Raw genomic sequence first — 23,058 nt, 5'->3', positions numbered from 1 at the left:
AGTTAGTGTTTGTGAAACTGGTATTTTAAACGTACTATGTAGCGTTTTACCAGGAATGTTATGTGCTGCTTTGCCTGTTGAAGCTGTAAGCAATACATATATGTTGTCAGGATTTTCTCCTGCTCTAGTATTGTAGTAGCGTAGTAATGTTTGGTAAAGTGCTGTAATAAGGAAACTTTTACCTACTCCTGCACCACCTGTACAAAATGTGTAGCAGGGTTCTTCTTTTGTTTTTATCCAATTTAAGTGATGGTATATAAAGTAAAGTTGTTCATTTGTCAGATTTTGCATTATACTGTCATATTGGTCATTTGGGATTACATTATTGGCTAGTGCTTCTTCAATACTTGTACTTCTAATGCCTAAATCAAATGATAAGTCATATAATAGCTGTTCATTAACTGGCACTTCTGGACACATGTTGTCATCTGTTTCTATATCTGTTGGGGGTATAACTAATTGTTCTAATGTACTGTTTTCACTGTCATAGTTTTTTAGCGTTTTACTATATTTATTATGATAAAAGTCAACTGTGCTTTTAATTTCCAGATATCGTTCATAATATGTTTCTTTGTGACCAATTATTAAGTTTTCTACTCTCCACGGGTAAAAAAGCATTATTAATTCTCTATAATAATTTTCTGCGTAATTTTTTTTGTTAAATCTGCAATAGCGAATTATTTTTCATTTTTTGCGTTTTATATAGTCTGTTTCTATTATTTCTTCTTGTATAATAATCTCAAGTTCTTCCTCATCCGAGCTATAAGAGTTATTTTCAGCGAGAAAATTCTCATGGTCTGTTTTTTTTCCTTTTCAAAAAAATGTTTTCCATCATATATAGATGCATAGTCAGCTATTGTACATGTTTCTAATTCTTCAGGCCGTTTGCTGTACTTTACTATAATATTTTCAAATTGTATTTTATTAGAAGTATCTGGCAATAAATTAATAGTCTCTATGTCTTTTAATAAGTATGTACGCTTTTCTTGTGGGCTTGTATTAATGAATACAAAAGATCTTGAACTTTTTCGTAAAGGAATTTGAAGTATAAGATAGGCTGCTTCTTGTGCACTTATTTCTGTACAGTTTAACAATTTGTTACCTATATGCTTAAGTTGATCTTTTATACTGGGATTGTGATATACTTCTTTTGCAGCTTGTGCAATTATTCTGCTCATCCCACGTTGAGATTTACTAATATATGAAACTATACATACGGCACATGCATATGCATCTAAGATGTATTGTATATCTATATTTGCTTGCCATGCTTGTAAAATTGTAGTATTGTAGTTATTAATAAAGCATTCAGCTGGTGTTCTTTTTAGAAAAACAGTTTTTTTTTCTATCATAGACTGTATACATAAAAGATATTGTTCTAAATCTAGTTGCATTGAATCTAAAAACGGATTACAAGTATAACTTTGGAAGTCTTGTGTGTTCATAGTTAGATATTTTAGTTCAATTTGCTGAAGGAGTTCTTGATTAGTTTTGTCTAGTTCTAATTGTTCTAATATATAAGTTTCTGGCATTGGATATTTTGGGTACTGATATTTGCATGTTCTTTTATGTTTGATACAGCAGTTTTTTGTATGCCCGTGCCTTTGGAGGGGTATTAAAGACTCTATATTTGGATCTTTTATCTTTGCACATGTTACATACTTATCTATAGAAGTAATAACGTCATTGAGTTCAGAAGTTTCATATTGTGGAGCATTTTCTATCCATATTATAGCATGTATATGTGGTGATCCCCGTTGTTAGAATTCTACTCTATAAAAGCAATCTATAATTTTGCCAATTGGGTTACTTTCATGTAACAAAATACAATTAAATAGTTTTCTAACTTGGAAGTCAAAATGTCTTGCACAAGTAATTGGATTTTGTTGTATTAATGTGCATTTAGCTCCCCATGACATATTCTCAAATTCTTCTTTTGTACATTCTTTCTTTTTTTCACTACGCAATAATATGTTAATTAAATGATACCATTTTGTTTCTGCAGCTGATAAAGTTAAAAAAAAAGTTGGGATTCCTAATTGTCTAATCATAGCAAATAGGTCTTTTTTGCATTGCTCTCAATATGGTGGTGAACTACGTATAGTTTTTAGTATTTTGTACCCCTCATTAAATTGCAGAATACTATTTAATTTTTCTTTTATGTCTTTTGCAGTTATAATCTTCCCATTAATAAAGTATTTTCTTAGTGAGATGTATATTTTGCTATGTATTTGTTTTATGCGTAATTTTGACAATTTAAAGAAAACATTTGTTATAGACTTTGCTACTCTTTGATCATTACTTCTTAATTCCCATTGACCTATTGTGCTGTAATGTACTGGTACATGCCTTTCTTTATTAGTTGGTCTTCGCTTCCCACAAAATATTGTAGGTAAAGCTAAATATTCAGAATCTATATCTTCATATAGACCTCTTGGTGTGTTATGTTCTGCAGGTGCTAAACTTAAAATATTTATGTTTTCTGTAGTTATTGTTTCATTAGTTAACATAGTATCTAAATTCTCTGCTGCAATGTTGTCTTCAGAATCGGATGTATTGTTTGTATCAGAAGTGTCATTACAAGGTGGTAGATCTGGTGGTGTATATTCCCATTCCAGATTAATGGTGACTCCATATTCTTTGAACATACTGCTAGTAGTTGCTAAATATAGAGCAGCATGTTTTACTTTATTTGGTCTAAGCATGGGCGTAAAATCCGCTCCGCTCGCGGATTTTGCGGATTTTCGGCAAATTTGCAATCCGCGAACTCTCGCGAATTTGTCGAAAATCCGTGAATTCGCTTGCGGTGGATTTTTTGCTTCGTGATACAATATTGCGGCGCGCGGCGTGGTGCACGGTGTTCACTTTCCGTCATTAAGCGTTTGCCGAGTTGTTTTTCTCGATCATATTTTGCGAGTGCTGCGCCATTTTGGATCTTGCTGCGGGATCCCGCGGGAGTTTGGCGCCCGCGAATACGTAATCGCGGCTTGCCACCTTGCACAGCATGCCTCGCGAGAGTTTGCAATTGCGAACATGTAGGTGCGGCGGACAGGAACAATCTCCCACTCGCGAAATAGATATTTTGCAATTCTGCACAAGAAATCCACCAGCAAACAGCATAAACCTTCAGAAAATGATGATTTGTATCAGAATCACTCCTCAGGTTGACATTTGCATGCACTTTGTTTTTGCAAGGAGTCCATTTTTGGGGAGGGGAGGAAGGAAGTGCCCCACAGTCTCCAACTTCCTGTTCCTGTCCAGCAGGCTCCTCCCAGTGCTTTCTTCATGTGCTGGTCACTTTAATTTGGACCTTGACCTGGAAGGATTACTTTTTGTGGGTGCTGCTGGATATTTGGATTTGAGGCCTTTTTGACTTTCTTTGGATCACTTTTGGATTCGAAATCAACTTTCACAAGTAAGTTTGTTTGGGGCATTACAGTTGCTGCAACTTCAATTTTGGAACTTTTTCAGAACATTAAATAAAATATATTGTGGGTAGCCACAGTATCCAGTAGGACCAGGGTTGGTTATAGGTGCATGATACAACTGTTTTGTTGAATTTAAACACCATTGAGGCCATGGATGGGCTGGGATTGTGCTGAATTTTGTGGTCTTTGTCGTTTTTTTGGGGCTGCTGGTGGGGCCCTTTGCCCAGGGGTGGTGAGTGTTGCATGGGCCTAGTCTTTCTGTGGGGTGTCTTCTTGAATTTAAACATCATTGAGGCCATGGATGGGCTGGGATTGTGCTGATTTTTGTGTTTTTTAGGGGCTGCTGGTGTGGCCTTTTGCCCAGGGGTAGTGGTGCATGGACTGAGTGTGCCTGTGGGGTCTCACTCTCTTTAATGTAAACATCCTCTATGGCATTGGATTGTGGTGATTTTTGGGTGTTTTTCGTTTTTTTTGGGGTGTACTGTTGATGTGGACTGGCCATGTGGGTGGTTGGTGGTGGCCATCTTGAGTGCTGGCTGGTACAGGCAACATGTGCTTGGGGTGCAAGGGGCCATTTTGAAGATAGGCAGTGTCTGAGGCCTGCACCTATTTTGCCTACTTTTCATTCCATTATGCCCAGGGGTAGTGAGTGTTGCATGGGCCTAGTCTTTCTGTGGGGTGTCTTCTTGAATTTAAACATCATTGAGGCCATGGATGGGCTGGGATTGTGCTGAATTTTGTGTTTTTTGTCGCTTTTTTGGGGCGTATAACTGATGTTCCTCTGTCTTCCATTGCTTGTAGGTGCACAAGAGAACCACCAGTGCCAGGAAGAAGTCCTGCTGCGGTGTGTGCAGCACAACGTCACGTGTGGCCACAGACAACTCTGCAACTTGTGCAACTGCGGCCTGCTGTTCAGAGTGACATCTGAAGAAGAGGCCCCAAAAAAAGGTGCTGGTGGGGCCCTTTGCCCAGGGGTGGTGAGTGTTGCATGGGCCTAGTCTTTCTGTGGGGTGTCTTCTTGAATTTAAACATCATTGAGGCCATGGATGGGCTGGGATTGTGCTGATTTTTGTGTTTTTGTCGTTTTTTGGGGGCTGCTGGTGTGGCCTTTTGCCCAGGGGTAGTGGTGCATAGACTGAGTGTGCCTGTGGGGTCTCACTCTCTTTAATGTAAACATCCTCTATGGCATTGGATTGTGGTGATTTTTGGGTGTTTTTCGTTTTTTTTGGGGTGTACTGTTGATGTGGACTGGCCATGTGGGTGGTTGGTGGTGGCCATCTTGAGTGCTGGCTGGTACAGGCAACATGTGCTTGGGGTGCAAGCGGCCATTTTGAAGAGAGGCAGTGTCTGAGGCCTGCACTTATTTTGCCTACTTTTCATCCATTATGCCCAGGGGTAGTGAGTGTTGCATGGGCCTAGTCTTTGTGTGGGGTGTCTTCTTGAATTTAAACATCATTGAGGCCATGGATGGGCTGGGATTGTGCAGAATTTTGTGTTTTTTGTCGCTTTTTTGGGGCGTATAACTGATGTTCCTCTGTCTTCCATTGCTTGTAGGTGCACAAGAGAACCACCAGTGCCAGGAAGAAGTCCTGCTGCGATGTGTGCAGCACAACGTCACGTGTGGCCACAGACAACTCTGCAACTTGTGCAACTGCGGCCTGCTGTTCAGAGTGACATCTGAAGAAGAGGCCTCAAAAAAAGTTGCCCGTAGCTCCTCTACCAAGAAAGTTTCCAGTAAGGAGCAGAAGAAGGAAGTGGCGCCACTTACCAAGGAGAGTGGTGTGATGACGACCGCCAAATGTTTTGGGATAAAAAAAAGTATGCCTGCAGCAGCAGCGGGATCTGCTGGGGACCAAGCTGGGAGCAGCATCTCCGCTCCATTGGGCTCAGTGCCACCACCACCACGCCAACTTAGGTCCAAGCCCTTGAGTGCTTCAGAGGCAGCCAGTATAGTTCTTCAATCACCATCGACCAGTGATGTTGGCTCATCGCAAGAAAGCAGCAGCAATGTCCCTCAATCAACACAGGTTGTTGTAGCTCATCTGACGAGTGTTGAACAACCACAGCCGCAACAACAATCACATGTGCAAGTACAAGCCCAAGTACATGTGGAAGGAGAGGCGGCGCAAGGAGAGGAGCAAGCAGAGGTGCATGGAGGGGCACAACAAGTGGCCACAATAGTTGTTCCTCCAGAAGTAGGAGCACATCTGGAAATCGACAATCAAGCTGAGGTATCATTCGAGGAAGCCACTCCTCCTGATGATGATCATTCATTGTCGTCCACATCCCGAGCAAGGAAAAGATCAAGGGTGTTGGTGTCTACATCTTCTTCAAGCCCACCTCCTTCTGATGATATGGATCTTACTTGGGAACCAGCACCACTGCCGTCTGAGAGTGAGGTTGAGGAGGCACACCATGATCTGACAGAGGTAGCTAAGCGTAAAAGGAAGGTCGTCGAAACTCTCAAAGTTATGGAGTGTGATGATGACGCTCAACAAGAAGTGGCGTATACTCCTGCTGCTGAAGACTCTCACGACGACGACGCAGTCATCATCACTAACGTCACTGAAGCCCCAGCGGGCATGCAGCAAACAGACATTTTGACCCTAGCCCGACAAGCTGCTGAGCGTGATAATGAAGTCGACGAGGAGGCAATGGGAACACCAGAATCATTGATGTTAACTAGTACACCACAACGTACCGCTTCCATATTTCTTACTCGCCAGAAGGGACCTCCATCCACCTCAACCTCAATTAGTGGTGGTGAAAGTGCACAACGTAGTAAAGTTCAGCAACACACATCCTCCACTTCATCTGGCATTAGCAGCACGGCCACAACCAGTATCGCCTCCTCCGGCCCCCACAGACATTTCAAGTCTGCAGTTTGGGACTTCTTTAGTTTTTCCACAAAAAGGGAAAACATAGCAATTTGTAGCATTTGTAAGCTTGCAGTTAGTCGTGGTAAGCTTGGTACCAACTATGGGACTGGAGGCCAGAGAGGTCATCTTGAGAGACAGCACGCTGTCCAATGGTTTGCACACCTAAAGGAGATCAAGGAAGCCTGAATTGCAAGTCGAGAAAACGTTGATGTTCCATCTGATGATGACGAGGAGGAAGAAGTGTCACACACTTCACTTACACCCAGTACCCCTGGGAGCCACACTAAGAGTGTGGGACAGAGTAAGACACCAATGCGAAAAAGTTCATCAGCGAGCGTAACTGGGTCGAAGAAGTCATCATCGTCCCGTAAAATGGTCCAGGGCAACGTTAAAACAATGTTGTTTTCAGACACGCCATATGACCGCAACCACCCAATGGTGCGTCTGTATAACACTAAGCTGGCTAAAATGCTAGCGCTGGATCTTCTCCCTTTTACTTTTGTCGAAGGGGTTGGTTTTCTCGAATTAGTGGCAGCGCTCTGCCCTAAATGGAAGGTTCCTAGCGGTACTATTTTGCCCGAGTTGCGGTTCCAGCACTACATGAAGATGTGCTGGAGGTGATTGGGGCAGCTTTGCAGAAGAGTGCTGTTCACACTATACATCTCACAACAGACATGTGGACCAGTGGCGCAGGCACTGATTACATGTGCATCACTGCACACTGGGTCTCTTTTTCAGGGGTTAAAGCAAAGCTAAATGCAGGTGCTGACCTGGACCAAGTTTTTAAAGCTGCTCAGAAACATGCAACACTAGCCATGTTTGGCTTGTGGAGACGTCATACAGCAGAAAACATTTTGGATGAGTTCAACACAAAGGTCTTTCACTGGCTGTCTCCAAAAAAACGCGCCATTGGTTATGTTTCCACGGATAATGGCGCCAATGTAGTTAAGGCCATGAAACTGGGTGACTATTTCAGAGTGCCGTGTTTGGCGCACTGTATAAACCTGGTTGTTAAAAAATTCTTGGAGAAAGAAAGTCCAGCATGCCAGTTAGTGGTCACCTGCCGAAAAATGTGCAACCATTTCAGCCATTCTTTTAAGGCCCGGAAGCATCTGAGGCGCCTGCTACATGAACGTCGAATGCCAGTGAAAGCACTCATCCAGGAGGTGCCAACACGTTGGAACTCAACCTTCTACATGCTTGAGCGTCTGTATGAGCAGTTTGTTGTACTCGATCAGTATTTCTTAACAATGGGTACAGCTGTGAAGGAGGACCTGAGGTTAAATGCGGCGCAATGTGAGCTAGTTAAAAGCCTGACAGACATGCTTCGTCCTTTTGAGTTCTTCACGCGTGCAGTCAGCAGGGAGGACTGTAATTTGGGAAAAGCTATCCCATTGTTGCGCATGCTGGAGCACAAACTGAAGGCGGTGTCTTTAAAGTTTCAAAACGATGAAGAAAAGCAAGACGCTTTTCTTTTGGCGGAGAAATTATTAGAGCGTCTACGTGGCGATGAACGTCGTCAAAAGATCCACTCAAAAGGCGCTGGCAGGCTCTGCATTATTTCCTTTTAGTGATGAAGATGCTACAAAGTACAAACGTTGGGTAGCCTGGTCAGCCATCAGGTTTGAAAAAGAACGGAAGCAAATTGAAGGAAAAGGCAGTACATCAGCATCAACAGGCCATCCCCAGTCAGAAGACTCCACTTCTGCACCTGTGGCTGTGGCAGAAGTGACCTCTCAGCCGTTAAAGACACCGGCAACCACATCATCTGCACCAGACACAACAGAAATATCGGGTGATGAAGAGGATTGGCTAGCTGAGATTGGTTATGGTTCTGAAAAGGTCCGAGTGAAAATTCAGCAAAGTGGAGGAAACGTGGAGAACTTTGAGTCGATGGTGCAGGACTATCTGAATGACTCAACAGAGGTCTATGTTAATGCTGACCCATTGGCGTATTGGCATGGGAAAAAAGAATTGTGGCCAGAGATCTCCCGCCTGGCTATACATTACTTGTCTTGCCCACTCGCAAGTGTGTCTTCTGAACGTGTTTTCAGTGCTGCTGTTGGCATTGTAACTTGCAAACGGACCCGCCTCTCGCCCAAAAATGTAGAGATATTGACAATGATCAAGATGAATGAGCACCTCATACCACCAGATTTCAAAGTACCAGATCCCACGACGCAAGAAGACGAGGAGGACAGCAACTTAAATGAGGGAATTTCTTCTGCGTTAGGTGACACTGACCTATTCCTGCCTGATGATTTCGCAGAGTATGAGGACGAACTCTTCTTCCCTGACACCGAGGCCTGGAAATGAGCCAATGAATTCAGACATTTTCTTTTTCGTACTTATTGACTTTTATTCCTGTGTTTCTGTCTTTCTTTGTTTTGCACAAGTTAATATAATTAAAACTTTAATCACCTGTACTTTTGCTTTTTGGCTGTTTGGGGGTCTTCTACTTGTTTTCACCTGGGTTGACGGCTCTGGGGCCATTGCTGGGAAGGTCTAATACCGGATACAACTGCTTTTAACAACATCCATGCTGAAAAAGGTTTTGCATTTTCTGACATTTTGCTCAATGTAGCGTTTTCGGGGGCCTGTTTGGGGGCCTTCCTGGTGTTTGTGGGTGGGTTTTGGGGCCTGGGAGCACTACTGGGTATGGATAGTTTAGATAGCAAGAGGTTTGAAGGAAATCCATGGAGGCAGAGGGGAGTTAGGGCCTAGCTGCAGAGCGCGCGCTGAGTGATTTTGGAAATGTTCACAAAAGTGGCAAAGTCCACATTTTTGTACTTTTGCTTTTTGGCTGTTTGGGGGTCTTCTACTTGTTTTCGCCTGGGTTGACGGCTCTGGGGCCATTGCTGGGAAGGTCTAATACCGGATACAACTGCTTTTAACAACATCCATGATGAAAAAGGTTTTGCATTTTCTGACATTTTGCTCAATGTAGCGTTTTCGGGGGCCTGTTTGGGGGCCTTCCTGGTGTTTGTGGGTGGGTTTCGGGGCCTGGGAGCACTACTGGGTATGGATAGTTTAGATAGCAAGAGGTTTGAAGGAAATCCATGGAGGCAGAGGGGAGTTAGGGCCTAGCTGCGGAGCGCGCGCTGAGTGATTTTGGAAATGTTCACTAAAGTGACAAAGTCCACATTTTTGTACTTTTGCTTTTTGGCTGTTTGGGGGTCTTCTACTTGTTTTCGCCTGGGTTGACGGCTCTGGGGCCATTGCTGGGAATGTCTAATGCCGGATAAAACTGCTTTTAACAACACCCATGATGAAAAAGGTTTTGGTACTTTTTGTAACTTAGGGTTCGTTAGGGTTAGCCCTAGCAGCAGGATTGCATGTGTTTCGGGGTGTTCTTGGTTTTTGCAACTGAGTTCTGGGGTTTTAGAGCACTCGTGGGAATGTGTAATTTTTGTTGCAAGCGACTTGAAGAAAATCCATGGTGGGAAAGGGGGGATCACTTACTCTGTGAGAGGCACTTAGTGTTGAAAAGATTTAGCCATTTACACTTAAAGGAAGAAAATGACACAGACTTAAGTTTCAGGGAAACAAACTTACTGTTAAACTACCACCCACCAGATTCAAAAGCAGTAGTATGGTGGGAAAGGGGGGATTTGGCATAGTTAAAGAAAGCCTTTGCCACTATTCTTAACTTAGGGCTCGTTAGGCCGGGTTTCAGTCTGTGCAATGGGGAAAGAGGATGGAGTCAGGCTTCACATTAGCGAGCCGCAATTCAGCATCCGCCAGGCAGGCAGTGGACAGGGTGTCTTCTGGTCACCAACATTGCTGGACGCAGCGTCAGCTGGAATGGAGGAGTGCCGCTAATAAGAGGAATTGTTTGCTGCATGCAACTTACCAAATTCAACAGGACAACTACAACAACAACAACATACAGATACAGTATCCATTGTTTTCTTCTCTGAGTGTGACTGCATTTCTTGGATCTCTCTCTGCTTCTAAATTGATCCCTACAGCCATTCTATAGGTTTTACTTCGGCTAATTTTTAAACCTCATTTAATGTAAGAAGTGTTCCTCTGAGTGCAGAGATAGCCAAGTGAAAACGCTGCAGCCCTGTACTGTCGCATTCTAGTACTACTTACTTTTCAGTAACAATGCATGCAGTAGGGCATGCACTTCATTTATGTCACTTAAAAGATTTATAGTTGCTTTGTACCCAAAGATTTCTTTATCTTCAATTCTTGTTTGTCAATGCTGTGCTTTTTTTTTCTCTCAACAAAACCTACCCAAAAAGAAACCCCCATTCCCATCCATTTTCCAAACCCTAACCGTCTCCCCCCGGGCTGTGTGGTTTTGCTTGATGTGTGACTAAATGACATCAATAATTCCACACACTTGCTGGGGAGGATAAGGTCATAGCAACAGGCTGGTGAAGGAATCCGAGGATATATTCTAGACTTACTCAGATAGCTTCAGTACTATTTCTTGTAGTAGTAGCCAATGTCAAAGAAATTCAACACAAGTACTAGTTATACTTTCTACTATACCATTTGTTAGGCTCTGTGTGGCACTGTTCTAGTGAACTGTCACCTCCTATATTCTCTATCGTACCGTTGTAATGCTATAGTAAGGACAAACCAGGTTTCATTTTCTTTTTTTCCATATGCATGCAACTGCCACTGTGTCACACCACTAGTACCACCGCAATGAGGAAATTACATCAGCCCAGGATTGCCAACCTTAAACGCCATGTCCTGTGGAGCCAGCCCTGGGACTAGCCTTACTTTCAAACACAAATTACAGGTAAGATAAGCGTTTGGTGGGAGGTAGTATAATGGAGTATTAGGACTAGACGAGAGATTGACGGTAGTACTACTAAAGTCCTAGGACTCTTCAGGAAAACAAACTTACTGTTAAACCCCCACCCACCAGACTCAAAAGCAGTAAAAAACAGGTATGGTCAGATAAAGTTAAAAAAAGTATATTTATGTAGCCCTAACAAAATAATCTCCCTCAAGACCCTCCCTAACCCCAACGATTGTCTTTCAAAAGTCCCAAAAAGAACCCAACTCCCAAATCCCACCCCCCAAAAGTCTCTAAAAAAAGGGCAAGGGACACTACACTACGGGAGGGTGCTGGCCAGGGCATCATACTCCTTGCGGAGGGTGGCATGGTCGAAGCGGAGGCCCTCCACCAAGTTCTTGTAGCTATGGACCTCCTGCTCCAGGTAGGACACTCTGAGGGATAAGCGGCGTTGGCGTGCCTTGCAACTCCTGTGGGGGGCAGCTGATGTCTTTGCTGCTCGGCGGTGGCGGTTGGCTTTGGTAGCCCGGCTCCGTACCGCTGGAGTACTGCGCTGGCTGGCAGCCCGTGGGGGCACGGAGGAGGATGCAGCTGTCCCAGTGGAGGATGTTGTGGTTGCACCAGTTGACTGCGTGTCCTCCTCCTCCAGGGCCACCAGCCGCCGATATTCGGCGACAGTGGCATCCAGCCTCCGTTGCCGGGCCATTCGAGCCTGCTCCCTCCGTGATGTTCTAGTTGATTTGGAAGGAGCAACTATATGAAGAAAGAAAGACATAGTCTGTAACCAATGCTCCTTAACATTAATAACACAAAGTGATTGAGCAGAAAGTTGTGTCACAGTACAAGTAGCAAATTGAAAGCACAGTACATAACTATTGAGGATAGTATCTATCTAACCTCCCACTTCTTCATCCTTGCTCTAACATTATTGGGAGTTTAAGGAACAAATTATACGACCACTATGGACTTCCATTACAGTCGACTATGACAGTACACCAGTCTTATTCTTCTTCTTCTCTCTTGTTTAGGAAAATTGGTACGTTATCTTATGCAAGCCGGCATAATGCCAGCGCAGTGAACTTGCACCCGAGAAAAACAGACGCACACCATGATGAGTGAGACAGACTTGCGTTACTGTACCGGTCCAGTACATGCAGGTGGTGAAGCTCTTACTTTTCTATTACGGGTGGCACTGAGAATACTCTGTTACAAGGGCTACTGCTTAATTAATTTAGCTTTCACCCTACAGTGCAAATGAGTACTAGAAAAGGAAAATGAAGAAGCTAAATAATTTGATTATCTATCACTTCACATGGGATGTATTTGATGACATATGGGATGACTTTAGGTGCTTTGCTTATTATTGAGTGAACAGTGATACACCCACACATGAATGACGTACTACTACTAAACTAAAGTTATTAAGAGAGGTACGGAGGGTCCACCGTAATAACCGGATATATGCTGTGCTTGCAGTTGCAATACAAACTACTGCTACTATTCATGGTAGTATTTGGACAAATTTACAACTTCTTTTCCTTGCCTTCCCTACACTGGAACGGACGTGCGGGTGCAGTGTTACATGCTCTTCAAGGTAACACTTAGTTCATCCAGTGACCATCTACTCTCTCTAGATACACATATGCTATCTAAGAGTCAGATAATACCATGCTCCAGGCATCCATCCATTCAAAGTATATGCACACATACAGTTTCTGTTTCACCCACCCAGGCTGTTCTCCTTCCACCCATCTTTGCTTCATCATTGACCCAGCCATGCACCATACCATATTCTTTCCTTCCCAGCCACCTCGGGGACCAAGCAAACACATATCATTCTTCTTTGCCAGCCATCATAAAATTTCTCGTCCTTCCACACTTACTTACACCCTTCTTTCGCTTTTCGTTCATCCCATCCATCAAGTTCATCTAAGATCTTATTGGGATTCTTCTCACCAAAAAATTCACAGCTAAGTCGAAGTACATTTAGAGGAGGCTACTACCTGGTTGATTTATAATACACCCGTGCAGAAAGCACACTATGCAGTCTTCAATCTCAATAAGTAAGGAATATATAGCTTACCTCTTCCCGCCACCACCGTGTGAACCCTCACAGGAACGTCCGGCACTTGCACCGCCTCCTCCCCAGAGTCCTCGTCCAACACCACCACCTCCGCGCTGGCCCCGCCACCAGATGTTACACCTACAAAGTACATTTAAGAATGTTAGAATACACCACTCACTACTATATAATATTTGGTCTAGGAGGAATAAAGAAATGTTAAAAAAACGAAATACAATGTAATAATTTGTAACTGTCTACTCTAAAGTAAAAATGTCCCTTTTTCCAGGGAAGGCTGTTGTCTTGCTGCACTTTTTGGCACAACTGATGAATGCTTGCTTTTTATTTTTAACACACACCACTTTTTCTCCTAACAGAAGCTTGACTTCTAAGAACACGATCAGGGTCAAGCTCAAGTTCAAACCAGGTGAGAGCTCCGCTCGACCACAAGAAATGTGTCCAATTAATCGTTAGCACTAAGCACTTTTCCATTTTCAGTTAAACGTTTACTTTTATGACAAAGTTGATTTTAATAAATGTGTTTACTTTTAATAAAGCTTTTAAACTTAAATAGACTCTGTGGTTTTTGGTCCTCCAGACTAGAGTGGATGAGCTAAAGGTTTTGGAATTTTTGCAAGCATGAGTGCCTCTGACACTTCTTGACTCTGACTCCGTACTCTTGTCCTGCGTTGGATAATCTAATCATCATTGGGGATCAATCATCGGTGACTTTGGGAGCTAAATGACTCTGCCACACTATCTAGTCAGTAAGGAGATTGGGGGTTCTTCAAAGTATGATATCACTGAGGTATGTGGAAAGAAAGTCGATCTGCGCCTATTATAATTGATAAACAATGCACTATTTAGTGTTCATAGTTCGGTTTGTGCAGATTTGTCCCTGCAACAATAGTAGAATGGATTGTCCTCCTATCCAAACCAAAAGTAAAGTAGTATCTTATTCTTTCTTGGTGGTCATTCACCTTTTTATTGTTGGCAATTGTCAAAGCATAAACATTTAGAAAACTTGAAAAGACATTATGGACAATCCCAGAGGACTGCACTCAGTGCATAGAGCTATTGCTGACTAGAATGGGAGTCCAATGGAATTGCCAAATGTGCAATCTTAGTTAGCTACACAGACAGACTAATAAGAATAATCTAGTAATACCACAGGGAGTCATAGTCGAGGCAGGATAAGAATTTAGATCCAGTCTACAAGAAGATCAAAGACGATTTAGAAAAAATCGAATGAGGAACGCTAGGAAAAAATAGGTACTCTATATTAAAATTAAAACTTACTGGGGCCAGCAAAGGAGCCCTCGCCTGCCCGATCCTGGCCTGCATCATGAACAGCACCCTCCTCCTCCTGTGTCCTCTTGCCCTTGGGGGGAGCTGATGTACAACATGAAAGAAAGAAATACCAGAAAACATGGATGATAGTTGTCAACCAAATCAAACATTTCAAAAGAACAATAACAAAATATTTTGGCGAAATCGCAAATAGATAGACAACTATTCCACGGGATATATTGACCAATCTCATGTGGTATACTACGTTATTCGTATTGCCTGATTTGCGGACCGTTGACTTTGAAAGTTCCTATGTAACTCACTAAACAGACTACTAAAAAGGTTTGCCTAGGCCTGGCAGGCAGCAGTCAGTCCGGAGGCCATCAGGGCCAGGGGCGTTCCGGCGCAAGGGAGGGCGTTCCTGCGCAGGAACAAATCCTAAAAGTGGCTGAAGGAAATCTACAAGATGTCAATCAGTCACTTTTAGGACAATGATGCGTGACTGAAACCCTGCGCCTGCTTGAAGCGGACGTACGGCTTGATGCAGCATTGGGGAGATAGGGCACCCCAGAGCATTGCTGGAGCTGCGCCATCGTTGGCACGCAACTCCAGCAATGCGCCGCCTTTACGGCACAGATGTGTAAGGCTTCTGTGACGTTTTGGGCCCATGGGTGGTGGTGGTGGCATGGCGCACAATTACTGCCGCATCCCTGCTACTTTGCAGGGATGCGCCGGTAATTGAAAATATGACCCTTAGTGTCTAGCATTACGCAGTTCTTTACACTACACTCATACATAATTTCTCAGGCCAATGAAATGAACACAAAATACAAAACAAATAAGCATAGTAGCAAGGCTACTGAGAAGGAGAGCAGTGCACCTGAAATGCATAGAAGATTTTGAAATATAATTTACCTACAATGTAATCGGCAGCATTATTGCTCTTGGTAAAGAACAAAGATTTGCAAATAACCGAGCCGGATAAAACAGAGTAGTGATGAAATAGCTAGAAATAGCTACTACTACTCACCAAGCCCGGGGACCTCTACGCCGAGCGCGTCCAGCAAGTCGCGTTCCCGGTCCATGACATCCGTCCAGCGGTGGGTGGCCTGGTTATAGGTGCGCCGGACCCCAGAGTGTTTAAACATGGCCCGGCACACCTTCTCCCACCGCTTCCGGCGCTCCCGGATGCCGTAGCCGGTTGCGATCTTGCCGCCTCCCAGGATGGTCTTGGGGAGGAGGCGCTGGACGTGGAATATTAGTGCGGCCACCTCCTCCACACTAAAAATCTCCCGGGCTGTCACTGTCTCCCCCCTCAAACTCCCTTTACCATGGTCTGGGCAGAAATGAAGTTAAATAATAAAGAAGAAATAGAATAGGGAAGAAGAAAAGAAAAGAGTTTAAAAAAGTAGTTTAAAATTAACAAAAAGTAGCAGAAAACACAAAAATATAGAGCTAGAAAAATAGAGGGATAGATAATAAGTAAAATAGATCAAAAAAACTTCAAACAAGCAAAGGATGGCAGAGATTCAGAGAGGATACAGAAAGCATGCCCAGAACCATAGCAATGAATGTGAAACAAGATGGCCGCGCCCGTTCACGACCGCGTGGGTAAGTTCGCGCGAGATTTTCCTCGCGATCACGCGCGAAATTGTACTAGCGAGCCGCACACTTTGCGAGATTACACATAGCGGGCGGAAACGGAATTACGTCACGCAAACAAGATGGCCGCGCCCGTGTACGACCGCTAGGGTAACTTCGCAAACGTATCGCTACAAGCGCCTTGCGAACACGCAAAAAATCACGCGAACATACACGCCGCAAAAAAAAAATAGTGTATTCGCACGAATTCGCAGCTTCCGAAATCAATCTCGCACGGATTCGCGCCCCGCAAATCACGCGAAATTGCAGAAAAACGATTTTTGCAAAAATGAAAGCAATCAGCAGGTGCTAAAGTTCAAACTTAACATTAGTAACCATTCACTCTAGTGCTTCCTGAGGGGCCCCTCCAGAGTTCAGTTGCCTATTTGCAACTATTCTATGACCCTGCTATGACCCAAACAGCAGGCTCATAGAATAGCTACAAGTACACCATAAAGGTCCTGTGAAAAAAAATTGCACTGCAACAGAAAGCAAATTACAGATAAGGAAGGAAGCAGGTGCCAGCCAGACTGGAAGTTTCAAAATTACTGACACATTAATCAACCCCAAATTAATTCATGGCAGTTGAAGAAGGGCAGGTGTGCTTGCTTTCACTGCAACAGAAAGCAAATTACAGATAAGGAAGGAAGCAGGTGCCAGCCAGACTGGAAGTTTCAAAATCACTGACACATTAATCAACCCCAAATTAATTCATGGCAGTTGAAGCAGGGCAGGTGTGCTTGCTTTTTTTCACCCCCATAATCTACAGTGATAAACAAACCTAATGGGTGGCAGTGAGGATGTACCAGAGGGTGGCATGGGTGTAACAGAGGGTGACAGTGGTGAAACAGAGGGTGCTGTGAACCTGTGATGATAAACCAGACATAGAAACAACATAGTCGCGGCCATTGCGAGCTGACAAGTAAGTTCGCAATTGCTAACTGGTCCACAAATCCTCGCGAACGCTCGCGAACACAAATAACATAAAAATCCGCAAATCCGCGGATTGCGAATCCGTAAATTCGCAAATTCGCGTACGCCAGATCCGCTAAATCCGCCCATGCTTAATTTGGTCTAACATTTTCCGAATGGGTATAAGATTTATAACTTAATTTTCTTTTTAATTTAATAGGAATTGTCATGTTATCATTTATTTGCCTTGGTAAAACAGTAACAGTTGTCATAACATCTGCAGGTACATTAACTACTGCACCCTAGAGAGATTTTTGGAAACCACGTGGTAGTGTTCGAATTTGTAAAAAAGGTATACTTGGAGCTACTAATCTTTCTTCTTAATTATGCAAGTGTAATGCTGCTGGGATATCAGGAAATGTCATCCCATTATAAAAAGAACAAGGTGGTATTTTGTTTTACTAATATATGTGTAACATGTTTTACATATCTCATCGGTTTGGAATTTACTAATGTTACATGCTATGAATTTTGCCTTTTTCTAATATTGTGTGTTTTTAGCAAATTTTGTTTATGCCATAATTGATTGCAAATCGTGCAAGCATACTCTGGACCATATGTTATTTGGTCATGAAAGCTACTAATTATGTCAGTTGTTGTTTGTAACCTTATATTAGTATTAGTGTTATGTGTATTTTCTTGTTCTTGTGTATGCTTTCTTTTTCTGTTACTGTTATTCTGTCGAACTTGTATCCTACTTGTTTGTGTTTGTAATTCAGCATCAGGTATAAATGTGTCTGTTAGTACATTAGTATTGCTATTAGTTATGTTATAAGTAAAATTACTGTGTGTTGTCAAAAGCTCTTCATTTACTTGGCTATTGCTGTTTACTGTGTTTATAATTGCATCTTCTACTTGTACGTTTGTTGTTGGAATATGTGTTAATGCATTTACAGATATGTTTGTAGTATGGACATATATGTTTTTTATAGACTTCATTATACTCTCGCTGTGGTTTTTTAGTGTTGCCTTAAGTGACTTTTTGCTAATTGTGATTATTTTTACTGGAGTTAATTGTAAAGTAATACTTTGTGAATGTGTTAGTCTTTCTTTATCAGCTAACGTTCTGATGTATTTTATAAGTCCATTAATAGATTCAATTTCTATAGCAATACATGTCCCATTAGGATGAGGTATTGCTTTTTCATCTTGGCTATATGAATCAAAGATAAAATATGCATGGATAGTCTTAAATACTGAAATTGCATATTTCTCTATACAGATTAATACACCAGTTTCTGACTCAATTGCTGAAGTTAATGTTGATATAAATTTGCCATTTATAATTTGTTAATCTTCAGTTATCTTCCCTCTAAAGCATTTTTTGAGCTTAATTGAATATATTATGTTATTGTGATTTATGTAATTTGGTAAATCTTGTTGTTGCTTACAATTATCTTTATTAAGAGAGTGCATTTCTGTATCTAAAGTATCTCCGAGATCCATAATACAATGTAAATCTAAAGTATCCCAAGTAGATGCTGGTTTACAGTAGTTTTGTAGAATAGCAAATATACTATTTGTTAGAGATAGTGAATTTTGTGAGGTGTTTCCAATATTTGTCTCTTTTTGCTGTTTTGTGTGCTATTTAATATATGTATTTCTTGTGGAGCTTGTGCTAAAATATTAGCATCTATGTTAGTATTGTCTGTGTCTGTTAGACTTTTGGGCAATATGCTCTTGGGCATACTTTCTGGAACTATTATTGTATTACTTCCAGTAATAGGCACATAGGTATGATGGCTATTATCTGTATATGTGTTGGTATGTAAATTACTTCTTGATGTGGTCTGTTGTAATTTTATGTTTATGCTATTGTGCTTAAGTGTTTTCTTAAGTATACTTGCATATGTGCTAGTAGTAGTACTATTCTGTGGTGTACTAGTATATTGTGGTGTACTTAGGTTACTGCTGTTAGTTGTAGACAGTTTGCTAGGTGTTGTTGTAGGAGTTATAAGTGTATTTGGATATGTTCTAGTACTAATAGTATTAGTTAATGATGTTGATGGCTGTTCTTCATTATTAAAATTGCTTGTTTTAGATTTCCGAATTATATTTTTGGCTGTTTGTATCGCGTCTGAAATGCGTGTGTGAAAAATTGCTACATGCTTCAGTAGAATGCACATAAATATATTTAATTGGTACTGAATTCCTATTGTGTTCATTACTGAGGATTGCTTTTTGTAGTGTATCTTTTTTAATTGTACTTATATCTATAGGAGTTAATTCATATGGTATGCAATTAGCATTTGGCCCTTAAGACTATGTGCAAGATTTGTGATGTAGTCTATAAGTTTTTCATATGGGATTTGTATAGTAATACATGTCCCATTTGGGTGAGGCATTCCTCTGTTATCGCGGCTATGTGAATCAAATACAAAGTATGAATTGTTATTGTTTACAATGGATATAACATACATATCCATGCAAAGTAAAACACCTGAGTTCAAATCTAGTGCAGCTTTTAATACTGTTTCCATTTTTGGGGCAGATGGGTCAAAATTGTTTAATATGTCCCTATATGAAGTAAATCTAAATGTAAATGTCATGGTACTTATAGAGCGCACTGTCACCAGACGGTCACCTTGCGGTGTCGCCTATTCGGCTTCCTGGCGCTGATACTCATACCGCTGTGGAACCCCTCCTGGCTTTCACTGTGAAGTGTCCACTCCTGGGCACCCCCAGGGTGAAGCCAGGCATCGTTAGCGCTGTTGGGGCCGGTGTGGAGGCTAAGCAAGCTATTGCCCAGAGTTGCAGCATGGGGCCCGTGATTAGAATAGGCACCGAGGCGAGAATTAACAGGTCCGAGGAAATTGAGCCAGAGACCCCGCCGAGGCGGGAATCGAACCCTGGTCCCTGGCCAGAACTCTGTATCAGGGTCTGCCGCTCTAGCCATTGAGCCACACTCCTCCACAGGAGGAAGGTTCTTTAAGCTTAAGTGCATAGATAGTCTTATCGTGTTGTATACAATTAGGTAAATCGTCTGGATGCATAAGCTGTTCTTTATTAATAGAATGCATATCTGTATATAAAGCATCACCTAAGTCCATAATGTAATGTAAATCTTTTATGGTCCATGTATTTGAAACTTTGCAATAGTTGTGTATAATTGCAAATGTTTATTGTGATACAGAAATTATTCTCTTATTAAACTGTTGTAAAAAAAAGTATAATGTGTATGTTATAGCTGTATGCTATGAATTTATTTACACTGCACTATATAGTTATGCTCATATATATATATTTATATATAGATATTTATATAATTACATAAATATGGAGGCAATTTTTAAATTTTTTATATATGCTAATATATTGATGTTTCCCAAACTATTTATTTTATAGGTATGTAGATAAAGAAAATATTAAGCAACTTTTATTAAGATGATGCCTTGCTAAGGAATTAGCAACCTATGGTGTTTAGCTAATATATTGATGTTTCCCAAACTATTTATTTTGTAGGTGTGTAGATAAAGAAAATATTAAGCAACTTTTATTAAGATCATCCCTTGCTAAGGAATTATCAACCTATGTTTAGTAAAAATATTTTTATCTGTTATGTTAAACGATATTAATGAGAATATAATGCATATTCAAATAACGCTATATAATGCATATTCAAATAACAAAGCAAACCACATTCACTGGATGATGTCATCAGTGATGTCATCAGTGATGTCATTTGAGATGTCATCAGTGATGTCACTGACCATGTCATGAATGATGTAATATGTGACATCATCAGCAGTGGATTGTGGGTGCGCGAAATATAGTTAGTACAACTAACTATATAGGAGCAATTTCATTGGTTTTTTAAATGCTAATTCCTAGCTATATAAGGCCTGAAACCTATGTTTTTTCAGTGAATATATATATATATATATGTATATAAAGAAAATAATGGCGCAGTTCAAGCTGAATGTGATCAAGGGCTGCACAGCCCGAACGCGTCGTCGTGAGGGGTGATTAATAAAGTATTTCTTGCCTGAAAATTTTGCTGCAGAGGCCTGAGTCTCCTTCCTCGCCAGGGGCTTTCTGGAAGTGGTTGGGATTATCTTCGTATATATATATATATATATATATATATATTTATAGAAAGAGAGAGAGATAGATATTTTGTTTATAGTTGTTTGCAAATGCAACTTATATTTAAAGGTATATATTACAATTTAATATTCAATTATTGTTAACCTGTTTGTTCCAAGTTGTAATCTTGTAAGTATAGTTTATATAATCGCAATATGTTTTTATTACTTTTATTTTATTGTATCAATGTTTACAGCAAGTATGATATTGTATATATATATATATATATATATAGATCTATATATCTATAGATATATATCTCTCTCTCTATATATATATATATAAATATGTGTATATTTAATATATATTTTTTTTAGGGAGACAGATTTCAAGTTCATTTTTATAGAAGTATACAATACTGATGTTTAGCAAACGCTCTCTATTACAAGCGGGATATTTCTTAAACTATTTTTTTTCTTTATGCAACTTTGTTTTTGATGATGACTTGCTAAAGAATTTGCAACATATGGTGTTAAGCCAAAATATGTTTATTCGTTGAGTTTAGAGATATTAAATAGTATATATGTCTATTCTTTCTATTTATTTAGTATGTATATATATATATATATATACATATATATATATATATATATATATATATATATATATATATATTCACTGAAAAAACCATAGGTTATAGACCATATATAGTTAGGGATTAGCATTTAAAAAACCTTATTTTACTCACACAAAACCATTGAAATTCCATATATAGTTAGTTGCACTAACTATATATCGCGCACCCGCAATCCACTGCTGATGATGTCACATATTACATCATTCATGACATGGTCAGTGACATCACTGATGACATCACTGATGACATCTCAAATGACATCACTGATGACATCACTGATGACAACATCCAGTGACTGTATGTTTCTGTAAAGTTAAAATATGTCTTACATATTGAAGAATGAGTGGATGTAGAAGTGTCTGGATGAAGGATTTAGTAGGTGCGTCACTGACTGTATGAGTGAGTGATTAAATGTGTCTTACTGAGTGCATGGGTTCGTGACTAAACTGTCTTAATTTGTGCATCATTATGTCTGTTGTTCTGTAAACTGCTGCATGTGTTGGTCAGTAGCTATATGAGTAACTATATGGGTTATTGATTGATTGCCCAAGTATTTGTATGGGAGACTGAGTGTGTGTGGCTGGCTGGGAGGTGTGTGACTCTGTGCAGATCAATGTGTACTTGTATCAATGATTGTATAAGAGAGTAAGTATGTGTTAGTATATGTTTCAAAATGTAATGTGCTCTATGTTTAACTGTATAGATTAGAAAATGGAAGTGTGATTGATTATTTACAGGACTGACTAGGTGTGTGAGTAACTCCATGGATGAGTGACAGAGTGTGAGAGTCTGTATAGGTGTATGAGTGCATATGATAGTGTTGTAAAGATGAGTGATTGTATGTATGAATGATTGTATGGGTAAATGAGTGAATGTGTGTGTAAACATAGGAATCACTGAGTGCGTATGTAGTAACTAGTATTGGTGTGTCAATGGTTTCAAAAATTATACTCTGTATTTAACACTGGGTGTAACAGAGATTATATTAAAGTGTGAGGAGATGCATTGTATTGTCACATGAATGATATCATCAGTGATGTGGTCATTGATGTCAAATGAGATGTCATCAGTGATGTCATCAGTGATGTCATTTGAGATGTTATCAGTGATGTCATTTGAGATGTCATCAGTGATGTCATTTGAGATGTCATCAGTGATGTCATCAGTGATGTCACTGACCATGTCATGAATGATGTAATATGTGACATCATCAGCAGTGGATTGCGGGTGCGCGATATATAGTTAGTGCAACTAACTATATATGGAATTTCAATGGTTTTGTGTGAGTAAAATAAGGTTTTTTAAATGCTAATCCCTAACTATATATGGTCTATAACCTATGGTTTTTTCAGTGAATTTTCAAG

This window comes from Lissotriton helveticus, chromosome 5_1 (assembly GCF_964261635.1).
Source record: "Lissotriton helveticus chromosome 5_1, aLisHel1.1, whole genome shotgun sequence".
Taxonomy (NCBI): domain Eukaryota; kingdom Metazoa; phylum Chordata; class Amphibia; order Caudata; family Salamandridae; genus Lissotriton; species Lissotriton helveticus.
Note: the sequence above shows the minus strand (reverse complement) of the source record.